At 39.2% G+C, this 19,623-nt stretch overlaps 1 protein-coding gene across 13 annotated transcripts in view; it reads right to left on the reverse strand.

Annotated features, from left to right (window-relative positions):
* LOC128703016 (dnaJ homolog subfamily C member 8) overlaps nucleotides 1-19,623 on the reverse strand; it is a 178,045-nt gene that overhangs the window by 128,991 nt on the left and 29,431 nt on the right. The window lies entirely within an intron of this gene.

Below are 19,623 nucleotides of genomic sequence, written 5' to 3' on the forward strand. Positions count from 1 at the left end.
TTTCTTTGCAAAGGTTACAATGTGTTTACATATCATAATATGATTGGAGCAAAATAAGCCACCATCATGCCGAGGCATTTTGGGCAGACTTAACCTAATACTAATAGACTACTTAAGTCTAGACAGGTGAAAAGTGTACTAGTAGTGATTACCGATGTTTCGCTGATGGTGGCGCCAACTACTGGCAGCCTTTTGAAGTTTCTCCTTACTGTTATTATTATTACTATTATATTGTATTATTATTATTACAATAATAATGATTATTATTATTATTAGTAGTAGTAGTAGTAGTACGTACGTGGTGAGGGGCTCTTGATCTAGGGAATTGGATCTGTGCTCCAGGTCCCGAAATTAATAATAATAATAATAATAATTATTATAATAACACATAAGTACTAATAATAATGATAATAATACATAATAACGAATAATATAATAACTATATAATACTATACAGTAGGGCCCCGCTTTACGGCATTCCGCTAATACGGCGATGTCAAATTATGACCAAAATTTGCTATACAGCAAGCGGTCTTTCAAATACAACATGCCCCACCCAGTTTGTTTACATTCTTCATGACCACATCTATTATGTCAGGAAACTTTCCAAAATTTCAAGTGTTTTAAAGCTACTGCGTATTTTATGTGTGCTCTGATAATTATACTTATGTGTACCTGTACCTAAATATACTTATACACTGTGCTGGTGTGCAGGTACACATTAACCCTTTGAGGGTCCGTGCCGTAGATATACAGCTTTACGTTGAGGGTCCAAACCGTAGATCTACGTCATGAGCTCAGCTCACTCTGATAAGCTGTGAGCGGTAAATTTTGGCCTAGATGTGAGAGAATACATCTATGTGGTATGTGTGCACCACATAAAACAAATCCTGCAGCACATAGTGCATAATGAGAGAAAAATAACCGAGACAATTTTCGATTAAAACAGCGACTTTGCAGTGTTTTTTGTATGTTTTTTATAGTTGTACATGTATTTGCGATTTCTTGGTCTCACTTTGATAGAATGGAAGATATATTACAGAAACAGAGATGATTTTGATTGGTTTTATTACTGGAAATGGCTTGAAACTAAGCTCAAAGTAGCGGAAATGTTAAATTTTTGCCGATGTTCAAGAGTAACCAAATGACCTCACACGTCTAATACACACCTGCTGGTGGGTCTAATATACGTTCACAAATGTGGTGATATTATTATACAATTATTGCAATATTGCATAACAGTAAATCTTATATTTTTTGGTTTGAATAAAAATTCATTATGTGAATAAAAAATAAAAATGGAATTCATTAGTAAAGCCTGAAAATGTAGCTAATGAACAGAGGAAATGTTAGTGTAGTGCCAGGAATACCTGCATTGTTTCTTCTGGGCCCTATTTTGAAATTGGAGTATTTTGAACTTTGCATTAAATTGGCCAAATTACCAATTTTCGATCACTTTTTTTGGTAGTTGAAACACTTGATTTGGCAAATTCTTGTGCTCAGTCTATAAAACAGAAGTAATACTAGTGACATAGCTAAGAATTTGGTTGACTGGAATAATGTAATTGGCCTAAAATGGGAGTCAAAGTCGGCAAAATCGCTGATGCGTAAATATCACTGACATCAAAATTCGCGAGCATAATTTCGTCAATTTTCCATCAAATTTTGTACTTTTTATTTTATTACCTTCAGAAAAAGATTCTCTAATATTTCATAAGAAAAAATAAAATTATTTTTTGAAAATTCTTGAACACTAGTGCACACTTTGAAATTTGGCCTCTGGACTCTGAAAGGGTTAAAATTACTAAGTCTCTCTACTCATGACGCCAATACTACATAATAATAATCACTCTTCGGCACATTAACCCTTTGACTGTCGAGGTCGTATATATACGTCTTACGAGGTACCGTGTTTGACGTATATATACTCATAAATTCTAGCGGCTTCAAATCAAGCAGGAGAAACCTGGTAGGCCCACATGTGAGAGAATGGGTCTGTGTGGTCAGTGTGCACCATATAAAAAAAATCCTGGAGCATGCAGTGCATAATGAGGAAAAAAAACTCCGACCGGTTTTTTTTAATTAAAATGCCGACTTTGTGGTCTATTTTCGTATAGTATTTATGGTTGTATTCTCCTTTTCCTGGTCTCATTTGATAGAATGGTAAATATATTATAGAAATATTGGTGATTTTGATTGATTTTACTATAAAAAGAACCTGGAAATGGAGCTCAAAGTAGGGGAAATGTTTGATTTTTGCCGATGTTCAAAAGTAAACAAATGATGTCATTGTCCAATAAATGCCCAACTAGCCATTCTAATATGCAGTCATGAATGGGTTGATGTTATTTATACAATTATTACAGCATTGCAGTAGTCTGCATAATAGTAAGTCTTCTATTTTTTGTTTGAATAAAAATTCAAAATAGAAAGCAAGAGTAATATCAGAGGGGCTTGGAGACATGACTGATGAGCAAAGAAAATGTTATTTTAGAGCCAGGAATGTCTGCATCGTTCATTCTGGACCTTATTTTGAAATTGTCATATTTTTTAGTTTTCGTGAAATTGGCCAAATTGCAAATTTCTGACCACATTATTGGGTAGTTGAAATTGGTAAATGGGCAGTTTTTTGTACTCAATCAATAGAAAAAAATGAAGTTCTAAAGAAATAGCTATGAGTTTGGTCGACTGGAACAATGGAATTAGCCGAAAATAGGGCTCAAAGTGCGTGAACTTGCTAATTTGTAAATAACGCCGAGGTCGCTAACTTTGCAAGAGCGTAATTCCGTCAGTTTTCCATCAAATTTCGTGTTTTTGGTGTCATTACAATCGGGAAAACATTCTCTATCATTTCATAAGAAAAAATAATTTTTTTTTTTAAATTTTGCGACACCAGGAAACACTTCAGGAGTTGGATTTGAGTTAGGGGTTGGATTTGAGTGGGACTTGCACATCAGAGCTTATTTCTTGGGTAGCATTGAAAATTGGGTTGGGCAAATGTTTTGTTAGTGGGATGAATTGTAAAGGACTTGCCTAGTATGGGCCAACAGACCTGCTGCAGTGTTCCTCCTTTCTTATGTTCTTATGATTGGGGGTTGCGACATTCAAGGGGTTAAATGACTTATTTTACATTAACATTGGCATTTTCATTAATCCATCTATGATATTTTCCTCAAAATTATATATGAAACTCGCTACATAGCATATAAACATAATACATGTACATACACTCACAGAATAAAAATTGACTTAAATATGAGATTTGTTTACAAAGCGGCTGTGTAGGTTATGTCGGAAGAATTACGTTTTCTCTAGTCAAACTGGGAAGGGTAACTGTAGAAAAATATTCTTTTCATATGCCTTCACTCTATATATAGCAATTCACGACCCTTGTGGGTTTAGTGTTTTTTATCATAATAATAATAATAATATTATGATAATAATAATAATGCTAGGTAGTAGGTTGGTAGACAGCAACCGCCAAGGGAGGTACTACCGTCCTGCCAAGTGAGTGTAAAACTGAAGCCTGTAAGTGTTTTACACGATGGTAGGATTGCTGGTGTCTTTTTCTTTTCTGTCTCATACACATGCAAGATTTCAGGTACATCTTGCTACTTCTGCTTACACTTAGGTCACTCTACACATACATGTACAAGCATATATATACACACCCCTTTGGGTTTTCTTCTATTTTCTTTCTAGTTCTTGTTCTTGTTTATTTCCTCTTATCTCCATGGGGAAGTGGAACAGAATTCTTCCTCCGTAAGCCATGCGTGTTGTAAGAGGCGACTAAAATGCCGGGAGCAAGGGACTAGTAACCCCTTCTGTACATATTACTAAATGTAAAAGGAGAAACTTTCGTTTTTCCTTTTGGGCCACCCCACCTTGGTGGGATATGGCCGGTGTGTTGAAAGAAAGAAAAATAATAATAATAATAATGGGAGATGTTAAGTGAATGTATAGGAGCCTTTGAACCAAGTGAGAGAGTAATTGTGGTAGGGGACTTGAATGCTAAAGTAGGAGAAACTTTTAGAGAGGGTGTGGTAGGTAAGTTTGGGGTGCCAGGTGTAAATGATAATGGGAGCCCTTTGATTGAACTTTGTATAGAAAGGGGTTTAGTTATAGGTAATACATATTTTAAGAAAAAGAGGATAAATAAGTATACACGATATGATGTAGGGCGAAATGACAGTAGTTTGTTGGATTATGTATTGGTAGATAAAAGACTGTTGAGTAGACTTCAGGATGTACATGTTTATAGAGGGGCCACAGATATATCAGATCACTTTCTAGTTGTAGCTACACTGAGAGTAAAAGGTAGATGGGATACAAGGAGAATAGAAGCATCAGGGAAGAGAGAGGTGAAGGTTTATAAACTAAAAGAGGAGGCAGTTAGGGTAAGATATAAACAGCTATTGGAGGATAGATGGGCTAATGAGAGCATAGGCAATGGGGTCGAAGAGGTATGGGGTAGGTTTAAAAATGTAGTGTTAGAGTGTTCAGCAGAAGTTTGTGGTTACAGGAAAGTGGGTGCAGGAGGGAAGAGGAGCGATTGGTGGAATGATGATGTAAAGAGAGTAGTAAGGGAGAAAAAGTTAGCATATGAGAAGTTTTTACAAAGTAGAAGTGATGCAAGGAGGGAAGAGTATATGGAGAAAAAGAGAGAGGTTAAGAGAGTGGTGAAGCAATGTAAAAAGAGAGCAAATGAGAGAGTGGGTGAGATGTTATCAACAAATTTTGTTGAAAATAAGAAAAAGTTTTGGAGTGAGATTAACAAGTTAAGAAAGCCTAGAGAACAAATGGATTTGTCAGTTAAAAATAGGAGAGGAGAGTTATTAAATGGAGAGTTAGAGGTATTGGGAAGATGGAAGGAATATTTTGAGGAATTGTTAAATGTTGATGAAGATAGGGAAGCTGTGATTTCGTGTATAGGGCAAGGAGGAATAACATCTTGTAGGAGTGAGGAAGAGCCAGTTGTGAGTGTGGGGGAAGTTCGTGAGGCAGTAGGTAAAATGAAAGGGGGTAAGGCAGCCGGGATTGATGGGATAAAGATAGAAATGTTAAAAGCAGGTGGGGATATAGTTTTGGAGTGGTTGGTGCAATTATTTAATAAATGTATGGAAGAGGGTAAGGTACCTAGGGATTGGCAGAGAGCATGCATAGTTCCTTTGTATAAGAACATAAGAACATAAGAACGAAGGAACACTGCAGAAGGCCTACTGGCCCATGCGAGGCAGGTCCAAGTCTCCTACCGGCTTAAGCCAATGCACCCAACCTAGTCAGGTCAGGTCACATTGACTTAAGGGAGGAACACGGCAACCGACCTGGTAGCACAAGCTATCAGGTCTAACTCACACCCACCCACATCCACTCATGTATTTATCCAACCTATTTTTAAAGCTACACAACGTTCTGGCCTCTATAACGGTACTTGGGAGTTTGTTCCACTCATCCACAACTCTATTACCAAACCAGTACTTTCCTATATCCTTCCTGAATCTGAATTTTTCCAACTTAAAACCATTGCTGCGAGTCCTGTCTAGGCTAGATATTTTCAGCACACTATTTACATCCCCTTTATTTATTCCTGTCTTCCATTTATACACCTCAATCATATCCCCCCTAATTCTACGTCTTTCTAGAGAGTGCAGATTCAGGGCCCTTAGTCTATCCTCATAGGGAAGGTTTCTGATACATGGGATCAACTTTGTCATCCTCCTTTGTACATTTTCCAGAGAATTTATATCCATTCTGTAATAAGGTGACCAAAACTGTGCAGCATAATCTAAATGAGGCCTAACCAAGGATGTATAGAGTTGAAGAACAACCTGAGGACTCCTATTATTTATGCTTCTTGATATGAAGCCAAGGATTCTATTAGCTTTATTGCGAACACTTATGCACTGTTGTCTTGGTTTCAGATTACTGCTAACCAGAACTCCTAAATCTTTTTCGCAATCCGTAATATTAAGATCTACATTATTTAGTTTATATGTGGCATGGTTATTGTCCTGTCCAACATTTAGAACTTTGCATTTGTCTATATTAAACTGCATCTGCCACTTCTCCGACCACTGCATCAGTCTATTCAAATCTTCCTGGAGTGCTCGAATGTCCTCGTCAGAATGAATTCGACGGCCTATTTTGGTGTCATCGGCAAACTTGCCGATGTCGCTCTTTATGCCCTCATCTATGTCGTTTATGTAGATTGTGAACAGCAGGGGGCCCAACACTGACCCCTGTGGAACACCGCTCGTGACACTTCCCCACTCTGATTTCTCCCCATTTATGCAAACTCTCTGCTGCCTATTTGTCAACCATGCCTCTATCCAGGAAAAAATTTCTCCTCCTATTCCATGTGCTTTAATTTTCCTCAATAGTCTCTGATGTGGGACCCTGTCAAAAGCCTTACTGAAGTCCATATACACAATATCATATTCATTACCATGATCTACCTCCTCAAATACCTTAGTGAAAAAAGTTAATAAATTCGTAAGGCAGGAACGCCCCTTTGTAAAACCATGCTGAGATTCGTTGATTAATTTATGCTTTTCAAGGTGGCTACGAACTGCCTCGGCAATTATTGATTCCATAAATTTTCCCACTATGGAGGTTAGGCTTATTGGTCTATAGTTCGAAGCTAAGGACCTGTCACCTGTTTTGAAAATAGGTATCACATTTGCCATTTTCCACTTATCTGGCACCATGCCAGTTTGTAGTGATATGTTGAAAAGATTAGCCAAAGGTGTGCTAAGCTCCTCTTTACATTCCTTTAGAACCCTTGCATACAGTTCATCAGGGCCTGGGGATTTGTTAGGTTTTAATTTATCTATTTGCCTAAGGACCATGTCACTTGTGACCCTAATAGTACACAGTTTATTATCGTCCTGTTCTACATAATTTATCATTACTGGAATATCGCTGGTATCCTCCTGTGTAAAAACTGAGAGGAAGTATGTGTTAAAAATTCTACACATTTCCTTATCACTGTCAGTGAGCTGACCCGAGGAACTTTTGAGTGGGCCTATCTTGTCCCTGATCTTACTTCTGTATACCTGAAAGAATCCTTTTGGGTTAGTCTTCGATTCTCTTGCAACTTTAACCTCATAATCTCTTTTTGCTTTTCTAATTCCCTTTTTTATTTCTCTCTTTAACTGAATATATCGATTTCTCAATTGCCCCTCTCCTCTTTTGATTTGCCTATATATGCCTCTCTTTTGACCAATCAGATATTTTAATCTATTGTTCATCCATTTAGGATCATTTTTGTTTGATCTGATTTCCCTATTTGGAACATAATTTGACTGAGCAGCTAGAACTATGCCCTGGAAAGCATCATATCGGCAACCATCACCACCTACCTGACCCTTAGTCAGGTCATTCCAGTTCAGCCCACCTAAGTAATTTTTCAGTCCTATGAAATCAGCCAAGCGAAAGTCAGGGACGGAGACTTGATTGCCATTATTAGGGGAATTCCATGATATATTAAAACTGAGTGATTTGTGATCACTTTCCCCAAGCTCATCATTAACCTCAAGATTATTAATTGGTGTTTCCCTACTGGCAAGAACCAAGTCAAGGAGGTTATTTCCCCTAGTTGGCTCTGTCACAAACTGTTTTAAAAAACAATCCTGGATCGTATCAAGAAAGTCACCTGACTCTAAATTTCCTGTCAAATTGCTCCAGTCAATCTGTCTATAGTTGAAATCTCCCATTAGCACAACATTTTCGTATGTAGATGCCTTACGAATTTCGTCCCATAGAAGTTTACTGCACTCCCTATCAAGATTTGGGGCCCTGTAAATCACACCCAAAATTAGTTTTTCTCGGCCCTCGAGAAGCTGTAACCAAACAGATTCAGTGGCTGACGCTTCTAATTTAATATCTTGTCTAACACAACAATTTAAATTGTCTCTGACATACATCGCTACTCCACCACCTTTCCTGTTGACCCTGTCAGTGTGGAATAATTTATAGCCTTGTATGTGACATTCAGAGGGCATCTCTCTATCTTTCAGATTGAGCCAGGTCTCTGTTATAGCAATAATATCTATGTCTCCTGCACTTGCAATTAATCTTAGCTCATCTATCTTATTTCTTACACTCCTGCTATTAGTATAGTAAACCTTAAGGGAGCTAGTCCCTTGCTGCCCTCTGCTGTCCCCCTTTGTTTGCTGACCTGATCTATTGTCTTTATTTATAACTTCATGCTGAATGCCTTTTATACATTTACTGTTTCCAACCCAAGTGTTGCAACCTGCTTGTTTCCCACACACACCCATACCTCTATCTTCCATCAGTTTAAAATCATAGGCATTTCACCAATGGCCTTCTCAATCGAGTCTGCAAGTGCTACCACCCCAGCCCCAGAGAGATGTACCCTATCCCTTGCATACATATCATGTTTGCCATAAAAGTTGTTCCAGTTGTCAATGAATGGGATTGCAAGTTCCTTGCAGTATCTGTCTAGCCAGCAATTTACACCAATTGCCCTAGACAACCATTCATTTCCTACTCCCCTTCTAGGCAAGATGCTACATATGATTGGGATCCCTCCCTTAGACTTAATGAAATCTATAGCTGACCTGTACTTATCTAGCAGCTCTTCTCTCCTACCCTTCCCAATATCATTTCCACCAGCACTGAGACAGATAATGGGCTTGCTCCCATTACCTGACATGATATTATCCAGCCTGTTGACAATGTCCCCAACACCAGCTCCAGGGAAGCACACTCTATCTCTCATCTTCTTATTCCTATTACAAAAAGCACGGTCAATGTATCTTACCTGAGAGTCACCAACCACAAGAATGCGCTTACCTCCATTAGCAGGGGCAGTAGTACCCTTACCTTCACTGGCCACTGAAGTACATTCATCCTGAAGAACAGAGAAGCGATTTCCTACCTTCAGATCTTCACTCTTAACTTTCCTTACTCTGATGCGCCTTCCATTACTGTGAACTACTCGCCACTTGTAGCAGGTGCTGGGCTGCACCTCACTGCTGGTAGCCGTTGCTGCCTCCCCAACTACAGCCTCCTCACAGCGAGAGACAGACTGCACCTCGCTGCTAGAAGCCTCATTCCCCACAACTCCAGCCACCTCACACTCTCTCCCAGACCCATTGAGGTGGACCTTCAGCCTCCTAATCTCCTCCTGGAGAAGCAAGACCTCCTCCTTCAACTCTCCAACCTCAATTTTTAAAACACTGCAGAAGCAAGCCATGCTTTGTAACCGCCCACACTAATCCCCAAGGCAGCTCAGGGTCTGTGACCTCACGTGACGACTGACCACTGAGTACTGACGACTGACCACTGAGTATAAAGGCAAAGGGGATAAAAGAGAGTGCAAAAATTATAGGGGGATAAGTCTGTTGAGTGTACCTGGTAAAGTGTATGGTAGAGTTATAATTGAAAGAATTAAGAGTAAGACGGAGAATAGGATAGCAGATGAACAAGGAGGCTTTAGGAAAGGTAGGGGGTGTGTGGACCAGGTGTTTACAGTGAAACATATAAGTGAACAGTATTTAGATAAGGCTAAAGAGGTCTTTGTGGCATTTATGGATTTGGAAAAGGCGTATGACAGGGTGGATAGGGGGGCAATGTGGCAGATGTTGCAAGTGTATGGTGTAGGAGGTAGGTTACTGAAAGCAGTGAAGAGTTTTTACGAGGATAGTGAGGCTCAAGTTAGAGTATGTAGGAAAGAGGGAAATTTTTTCCCAGTAAAAGTAGGCCTTAGACAAGGATGTGTGATGTCACCGTGGTTGTTTAATATATTTATAGATGGGGTTGTAAGAGAAGTAAATGCGAGGGTCTTGGCAAGAGGCGTGGAGTTAAAAGATAAAGAATCACACACAAAGTGGGAGGTGTCACAGCTGCTCTTTGCTGATGACACTGTGCTCTTGGGAGATTCTGAAGAGAAGTTGCAGAGATTGGTGGATGAATTTGGTAGGGTGTGCAAAAGAAGAAAATTAAAGGTGAATACAGGAAAGAGTAAGGTTATGAGGATAACAAAAAGATTAGGTGATGAAAGATTGAATATCAGATTGGAGGGAGAGAGTATGGAGGAGGTGAACATATTCAGATATTTGGGAGTGGACGTGTCAGCGGATGGGTCTATGAAAGATGAGGTGAATCATAGAATTGATGAGGGAAAAAGAGTGAGTGGTGCACTTAGGAGTCTGTGGAGACAAAGAACTTTGTCCTTGGAGGCAAAGAGGGGAATGTATGAGAGTATAGTTTTACCAACGCTCTTATATGGGTGTGAAGCGTGGGTGATGAATGTTGCAGCGAGGAGAAGGCTGGAGGCAGTGGAGATGTCATGTCTGAGGGCAATGTGTGGTGTGAATATAATGCAGAGAATTCGTAGTTTGGAAGTTAGGAGGAGGTGCGGGATTACCAAAACTGTTGTCCAGAGGGCTGAGGAAGGGTTGTTGAGGTGGTTCGGACATGTAGAGAGAATGGAGCGAAACAGAATGACTTCAAGAGTGTATCAGTCTGTAGTGGAAGGAAGGCGGGGTAGGGGTCGGCCTAGGAAGGGTTGGAGGGAGGGGGTAAAGGAGGTTTTGTGTGCGAGGGGCTTGGACTTCCAGCAGGCATGCGTGAGCGTGTTTGATAGGAGTGAATGGAGACAAATGGTTTTTAATACTTGACGTGCTGTTGGAGTGTGAGCAAAGTAACATTTATGAAGGGATTCAGGGAAACCGGCAGGCCGGACTTGAGTCCTGGAGAAGGGAAGTACAGTGCCTGCACTCTGAAGGAGGGGTGTTAATGTTGCAGTTTAAAAACTGTAGTGTAAAGTACCCTTCTGGCAAGACAGTGATGGAGTGAATGATGGTGAAAGTTTTTCTTTTTCGGGCCACCCTGCCTTGGTGGGAATCGGCCGGTGTGATAATAATAAAAAAAAAATAATCTTCATTCGCTCTAAAAATGGTGTGTTGCTGTTTGTTTATTCTGTACTAACTTGTACAACTTGTACACAATGTAAGAGTATTTGTATTGTGAGGTTATTATAATAAAAAAAATATTGAGGTAAATGTTTTACAAACTCTTACAAATGTACGTGAATGAACTAAAAGTACACACATATTAATATGCATTTACTTCGCCTTACCAAGTGATCGCCCACTACCTGTTCAGTTTGTGCTCTTACATTGTCTGAACTCTGTATCTCGTTCTCTATCTCATTTACTCTTTCGTTAACTAGTTGGCTCTCACTGACGATAGCGTCTAAGCTTAGCTGTGATAAAAAAAGGAGTTATAAGACTCTTGCCTTAAGTGCCAAGTTAGAGAATGATGGTGTGCCATTCTGATTTTATTCAATAAACACCCTGCCACTCACCTTTCACACATTAATATTAATATTTTAAGGTAAGTAATAAGTGCATTCTGTGTGTATCTTACCTTTCATTGTGTTTTTAATGCCTATTTCTATTGCTAACTTAATATAAGTTAGTACAAACTTGTTGTCTGGCATTTATTGCATATTTTATATGTGCTCTGATAATAATACTTGTGGAGCTGTGTGGTAGCCGGGCGGAGGGACAACATTACGTTTTCTCTGCTCAGCCATCAGAGAAAACGTGTATGAATCTGCGTTTGGCCCAGCCACTCCCCCACTCCAATTTTCGGCATGAATTATTCATTACCTCTCCCTTCATTTATGATGGCATCTAAAGGTAATTGTTAGAAACATTTAAATTCAGTGAACAAGGTATGTTGATGTTAATAATATGGCTCTGAGCCACAGTGTAAGTAGCCGGTAGGTGTAGCCCAGGCGGGCTACACCTACCGGCTACCTACACTGACTTCCTACAAATAAATACTACTCACCTCTCTTCCAATATTAAGACTACACATATTTTAAGGTAAATAGTGAGTGTACTGTATGTGTATTTTAACTGTGTGGGATGTTTTAAATATCGTATATTAAGTACGAGACGGGGAGCCAGGGCTACCTACACCTGACTTCCTACAAATAAGTACAGTGGACCCCCGCATAACGATTACCTCCGAATGTGACCAATTATGTAAGTGTATTTATGTAAGTGCGTTTGTACGTGTATGTTTGGGGGTCTGAAATGGACTAATCTACTTCACAATATTTCTTATGGGAAGAAATTCGGTCGGTACTGGCACCTGAACATACTTCTGGAGTGAAAAAATATCGTTAACCGGGGGTCCACTGTACTACTCACCTCTCTCCCTACATTAAGATTACAAATACTTTAAGATAAGTAATGAATGTACTGTGAATGTATTTTACTTTGTGTGTTTTTAATGCCTAGTTCTATTACTAACTTAATATAATTTAGTGTAAACCTGTTGTCTGGCATTTTTATGCATTTATAAATGGAAAAAATGGCGTTCTGCCTTCCGGTGATGTCTGCTTTCTGGCGACAGCCTGGAACCCAACCCGCCGTATAAATGGAGCCCTACTGTATAATAATAATATATAATAATGCGCAATAGTACAATAATAATAATTATAATAACAATAGTATGTACATACTGAGTATAATTTAGTTTAACAACACCACCACAATGCTCACCAGTGCACATGTGCTTACGGAGCTATCCTCGCGATGCAAGGAATTTTCGTGATTTCCTTACGTCTCATGCAGTTAATTCACCAGATTTCTTTCTTCTAACCATGGGTCCTAAGAAAGCAAGTGCAAAGGACAGTGCCGAGAAGAAAAAGACGGTGATTTGCATGGAATTAAATAAATGATTAATAAGCACAGACTAGGTACAAGGGTTGAGTACTTGGCAAGTGAGTACAAGCTTAGCCCCTCTACTATATGTACCTATGGGTTTAGCATTTCCCTATGATTATAATAACAATAATAATAATAACAATAATCTACTATATGTGCAATACTGAAGTAGAAGGAGTCTATAAAGGCTATAGTGCCAGCAAAGGGCATTACAGTAAAGCTGCTGTTGACATGGTTGATGGAGAAACAGCTCACAGGAGATACATAGTGTAGTGAGATAAACGTAAAACTTGTACATAGTACATTGTAGTTCTTAAGAAAAGTGTGAACTCCTGACAGGATATGCTGCTCTGCATTTCTTCTCCAAGGTATGTAAATGTCGTATGTACACCAGATCTAATTCAGTTAGCCTCACAAACTCCGTTTTCTCTTATAATAACACCTCTGACGTTTTCATGGGGAGTATGCACAACCACTCTCGCAACCACAATCCTCCTTCCTCAGCCGTCCACGTAATGACATATTTTATTCATTCTAGTGTGTATATCAGGTTTCTATATTATTTATATTGTTTATTATGCCATATTAGATGAATTATGACAGATAAATAAGCCGCAGAGTTGATATTAGGGTTATTTTGTCATGCCTCCTGAGGGCAGGAATTCAGCTGGAACAAATTAATTGCATTTCAATTAATTCAAATGAGAAAAATTGACCCAGCATACGAACAAATCAGGATATGAACAAGTCCACGAAATGGATTAAATTCGTGAGCCGAGGTTCCACTGTACAAACCTGAATCTTTCAGGCACACTGTGCATGTTTACATTATACAGTAGTCCCTCATTTATCGTCGTTAATCCGTTCCTGAAAGTGCGACGATTATCGAAAAAGAAGATTTTTTTAATCAATTTTCCCCATAAGAAATAATGTAAATACAATTAATCCATTCCTGACACCCAGAAGTATTAAAACAAAAAAATTTTTTACATGAAATATAGATGTACAGGTTCGCCATCACAAATCCGGCAATCAGTTATTCGGCAATAATTTTGGCTAGCATAATTTCAAATTTCCAGGATCACGACACCAACCTGCTGGTACTGTTTGGTGGCGCTACCTGCTGCACAAGTTATTCTAATTTCTTTTTCTCCATTTATTGTTATAACCTGTTTGCTTTTAGCCCTAGCCATGGTTCCAATGAATAAAAGAAATGCTTCTCATTATGTAAAGCACCTACACAGTACATTATCCATTAATGATAAGGTGGCTTTGAAGCCACTGTCAATTGTCATGAGCTCAGTCTCATGATGCAGGAGAATATGCTTTATTATGCTAATATCAACACTACAGCTTATTTGCCTATCACAATTGATCTAATATGACATAAGAAACAATATAAATAACATAAAACATGTTAAATACTCCAAAATAAATAATATTTGGCATAACACCGAGCAGTTCGACGGAGGTATGAAGAGGATATGGTATACAAATATCATTCTCCTATCCTTGTCTTGGTGGGTTATATTAGAGAAAAAGGAGTGTAGCACAGGGCTAACTGTGATATACACTTGTACTCCACCATAAACATGAAACAAAAAAGTTATTTTCTCTCTATAGATTATCACACATAGCAGCATATGTGTAGGGAACCTAGGATAACCCAAAAAAAGTCTATGTGGCTTATTTTTAGTACCTGACTTGGGTTAGCCATATATGATTTTTGGTAAATATTCGATTCCCAGCCTGGGTAGAAACATTAGGTGTGTTTCTTTACACCTGTTGTCTATGTTTACCCATCAGTAAATGGGTACCTGGGTGTTAGTCGACTAGTGTGGGTGTTATCCTGGGACACTGACCTAATTTTCTTGAAATACTCAGCATTACAAGTGCCTTTCTATACAGTAGTATGTCACTGATGTCAGCTAGGCCTGTATACCTTGTACATGTACGTGTAGTAAATATATTATTATTATTATTATTATTATTATTATATTATTATTATTATTTTCTCAGTTGTTTGTTGGGTTATCTTATTCAAACTTGGGCAATGTATGATGGAAAGATACTTCTTCACGTACACCAAAAGTGAAAGAAATCAGACCATAAATAGCGGAGTTCACTTCTCAGCCAATAGCGGCCGCTTAGCGGTATACAGTGGTCCCTCATTGTTCGTAATTAATCCGTTCCTGGAACCGTTACTATAAACGAAATTTACAATTTACGAATCAATTTTCCCCATAAGAAATAATGTAAATACAATTAATCCGTTTAATGTTGCAGTTTAAAACCTGTAGTGTAAAGCACCCTTCTGGCAAGACAGTGATGGAGTGAATGATGGTGAAAGTTTTTCTTTTTCGGGCCACCCTGCCTTGGTGGGAATCGGCCAGTGTGATAATAAAAATAATAACAATTAATCCGTTCCTGACACCCAGAAGTATTAAAACAAAAAATTTTTTAACATGAAATATACATGTAGTACATAAACAATACAATGGGAAATGATGAATGAAACATTAACAGCATAACACTTACCTTTATTGGAGATTCTTCTTAGTGTATGGGAGACTGGAGGAGGAGAGAGAGTGGATTGTTTATAGTTTGGAAGGGGAATCCCCTTCCATCAACACCTCAGGTACCATTTGCTTTTCTGGGGTTGCTTCTCTTCTCTGTTTCTTAATGCCACTAGGACCACCTTGAGAGTCACTGGAGTCCTGTCTCACAAAATAACTGTGGAGAGAGCTCTGTTTCTGGCGTCTCTTTAACACTTCCCTAAAATGGCCCAAGACTTTGTCACTGTACATGTTGCCAACCTGGCTTGCAACAACCTTGTTAGGGTGATGTTTCTCCATAAAGCTTTCCATCTTACCCCACATAGTAAAAATCTCTTTAATTTCTGAAGAAGGCACCTTCTTCCATCTCTCTTCCTCCTCCTCTGCAGCAAGATTCTGATCTGTGATGTGTTGCTCTTCCTGCTGAAGTTCTTGCAGCTCCTCAGTGGTGAGCTCTTCATTGTGGTCTTCCACCAATTCTTCCACATCCTCCAAACTCACATCCAACCCCATGGAACTCCCCAGTGCCACAATTGATTTTACAACAGACATAGGCTCATTAGGGTCAGTCCCAAATCCTTCAAAATCCCTCTTGTCGACACAATCTGGCCACAATTTTCTCCAGGCAGAGTTCAAAGTCATGGTAGTCACTCCCTCCCAAGCCATACCTATAAGGGTTATGCAGTGGAGGATGCTGAAGTGTTCTCTCCAAATTGTTAGGTAAGACACATATGCAACAGTTAGACAACTTTATTCCGAAACGTTTCGCCTACACAGTAGGCTTCTTCAGTCGAATACAGAAAGTAGGCAGGAACAGTAGAGATGTGAAGACGATGTAATCAGTCCATCACCCTTAAAGTCGTAGAATTTGAGGTTGTCAGTCCCTCGGCCTGGAAAAGTTCAGTTCCATAGTCAGGAACTATCTGAAGATCAAGCGACAGTGCGGAGACTTAAATACTGTCGGAAGGAGAGGTGCAGGGTAGTAGTAGTAGTAGTAGTAGTAGTAGTGAGAGGCAACTGAGAGGTCATGTCCCTCTCAGATCCAACCCTTCTCACTTGAAAAGCTTGTCCAAGGTGTTTTCTGTACCAAGATGCCACGTGTTGCAGTGTCTGACAAGATGAACATCAAAATGGTATACAATACCGACAGGTTCCTGCCTACTTTCTGTATTCGACTGAAGAAGCCTACTGTGTAGGCGAAACGTTTCGGAATAAAGTTGTCTAACTGTTGCATATGTGTCTTACCTAACAACCTGTCGGTATTGTATACCATTTTGATGTTCATCTTGTCAGACACTGCAACACGTGGCATCTTGGTACAGAAAACACCTTGGACAAGCTTTTCAAGTGAGAAGGGTTGGATCTGAGAGGGACATGACCTCTCAGTTGCCTCTCACTACTACTACTACTACTACTACTACTACCCTGCACCTCTCCTTCCGACAGTATTTAAGTCTCCGCACTGTCGCTTGATCTTCAGATAGTTCCTGACTATGGAACTGAACTTTTCCAGGCCGAGGGACTGACAACCTCAAATTCTACGACTTTAAGGGTGATGGACTGATTACATCGTCTTCACATCTCTACTGTTCCTGCCTACTTTCTGTATTCGACTGAAGAAGCCTACTGTGTAGGCGAAACGTTTCGGAATAAAGTTGTCTAACTGTTGCATATGTGTCTTACCTAACAACCTGTCGGTATTGTATACCATTTTGATGTTCTCTCCAAAATTCCCTTAGGGTCAAGTGAGTGTCTGTGGTCACAGTCAAGCACCTGTGAAACATTGCTTTTGTGTAGAGTTTTTTAAAGTTTGCAATAACCTGCTGGTCCATGGGTTGGAGGAGAGGAGTGGTATTCGGGGGCAAGAACTTTACTGTGATGAACCCAAACTCCTCGAAAATTAGGTCATCCAAGTTTGGAGGATGAGCAGGTGCATTGTCCATTACTAGCAGGCACTTGAGATCCAATTTCTTTTCCAGGAGATACTCCTTCACACTAGGGCCAAACACTTCATTGAACCACTCGACGAAAATTTCTCTCGTGACCCATGCCTTACTATTAGATTTCCAAAACACACACAATTTACTCTTCATAACATTGTTTTTCCTGAACACTCTGGGATTTTCAGAATGGTACACTAGTAATGGCTTCACTTTGAAATCCCCACTAGCATTAGCACAGAACATTAGCGCCAGCCTGTCTTTCATAGGCTTGTGTCCTGGCATTGCCTTTTCCTCTTGTGTAATGAAGGTCCTCTTTGGCATTTTCTTCCAAAAGAGGCCTGTTTCGTCACAATTGAACACCTGTTCAGGTTTCAGTCCTTCACTGTTTATGTACTCCTGGAATTCATGCACATATTTTTCAGCCGCCTTGTGGTCCGAACTGGCAGCCTCACCATGCCTTACCACACTGTGTACGCCAGTATGGTTCTTAAATCTCTCAAACCAGCCTTTGCTGGACTTAAATTCACTCACTTCACCACTATTTGCAGGCAATTTCTTTACCAAATCTTCATGCAACTGCCTAGCCTTTTCACAAATAAACGAAGTCATAAGAGTATCTCCTGCTAATTGTTTCTCATTTATCCACACCAATAATAACTTCTCAACCTCTTCCAGTACTGGTGATCTCATTTTTGTCAGCATAGTTACTCCCTTTGCAACAAAAGCATCCTTTATTTCATTTTTCTTGGCCACTATGGAACACAAGGTTGTGTAGGGTTTCTTATACATCCTGGACAGTTCGGCCACACTTGTACCACTTTCATATTGTTCAATGATGGTTTTCTTAAATTCAATCGTATTTTTCACCTTCTTTACCACAGGCTTGGCACTAGGAGCTTTCTTTGGAGCCATGGTAGCTTATTTAGTACTTGCAAGCACTAAAATAAATGGAATATTATGAAATATTTCGCTGGAGCACGTGAGGGGACCTTCGCTCACTGGTAAACAATGCCAGACTGGCTGCCGCCCTGGCTCACGCTGTGGGTACGCGTCCCGGACGAACTATGACTCGCGAGTCAACCTATGAAAAGCGAGTCCATGTTTATACGAAAATACCCCTATGATTGGCGAATTTTACGATTGCCGGGAACTACGAAAAGCGGGGGACCACTGTATTTTTTGTAAGGTTGTTATGGTTATATTCTCATTTTTTCGGTCTCATTTGACAGAATGAAAGATATATTACAGAAATAGATATGATTTTGATTGCTTTCATGACGAAAAGTACCTTGAAATTGCGCTCACAGTAGCGAAAATGTTCTATTTTTTAGCGAAGCTCAAGAGTAAACAAATACCTGTCCGCCTGCCAGTCTAAATTCCAGTACGGAGTCAAGAATGGATTGACATTATTTATACAATTATTATGCAGTAGTCTGCATAACAGTAAATCTTTTATTTTTTTTTTTTTGTGAATAAAAATTCCAAATGGTAAGCAAGAGTAATATAAGAGGGGCCTGTAGCTGTGACTAATGAACAGAGAAAATGTTATTTTAGTGACAGGAATGTCTGCATTGTTTATTCTGGACCCTATTTTGAAATTGGCATCTGTTGAAATTTGTGTGAAATCGGCCAAATTGCCAATTTCTGACCACTTTATTGGGTAGTTGAAATAAGTGAATGGGCGGTTTCTTGTACTCAGTTGACAGACTAGAAGTAAATAAGTTTATTCAGGTATACACAAATACAGTTACACAGATTATCATACATAGTAGTGTATGTATAGAGAACCTAGGATAACCCAGAAAAGTCAGACAAAGTGACTTATTTCCAGTACCTGGCTTGGGCTTGCCATATATGATTTTTGGTAAATATTTTTTTTTCTCGGTTGTTTGTTGGGCTATCTCATTGAAACTTGGGCAATGTATGATGGAAAGATGCTTCTTAACATACAACAAAAATAAAAAAGACAGACGATAAATAAGGGAGTTCACTTCTCAGCCATTAGCCGCCTCTTTGCAGTATATTTTCGTACGGTTTTTATGGTTGTATTCTCATTTTTTGGACTCATTTGATAGAATGGAAGATATATTACAGAAATAGACATGATTTTGATTGCTTTCATGACGAAAAGTACCTTGAAATTGAGCTCAAAGTAGCGGAAATGTTCGATTTTTTCCGATGTTCAATGAACTGTGCAAGTCAAGTTGGTTAATTTTATTAAGTGTATTCTAACTTAACCACTCTGTAATTCGGCAAACTCAGTAATCCGGCACACGACAGGTCCCATTGATGCCAGATTTGTGATGGAGGACCTGTAGTACATAAACAATACAATGGGACATGATGAATGAAACATTAAAAGGATAACATTTACCTTTATTGGCGATTCTTCTTAGTGTATGGAAGACTGGA

Source organism: Cherax quadricarinatus, chromosome 86, assembly GCF_038502225.1.
Source record: "Cherax quadricarinatus isolate ZL_2023a chromosome 86, ASM3850222v1, whole genome shotgun sequence".
NCBI classification, from domain to species: Eukaryota; Metazoa; Arthropoda; class Malacostraca; order Decapoda; family Parastacidae; genus Cherax; species Cherax quadricarinatus.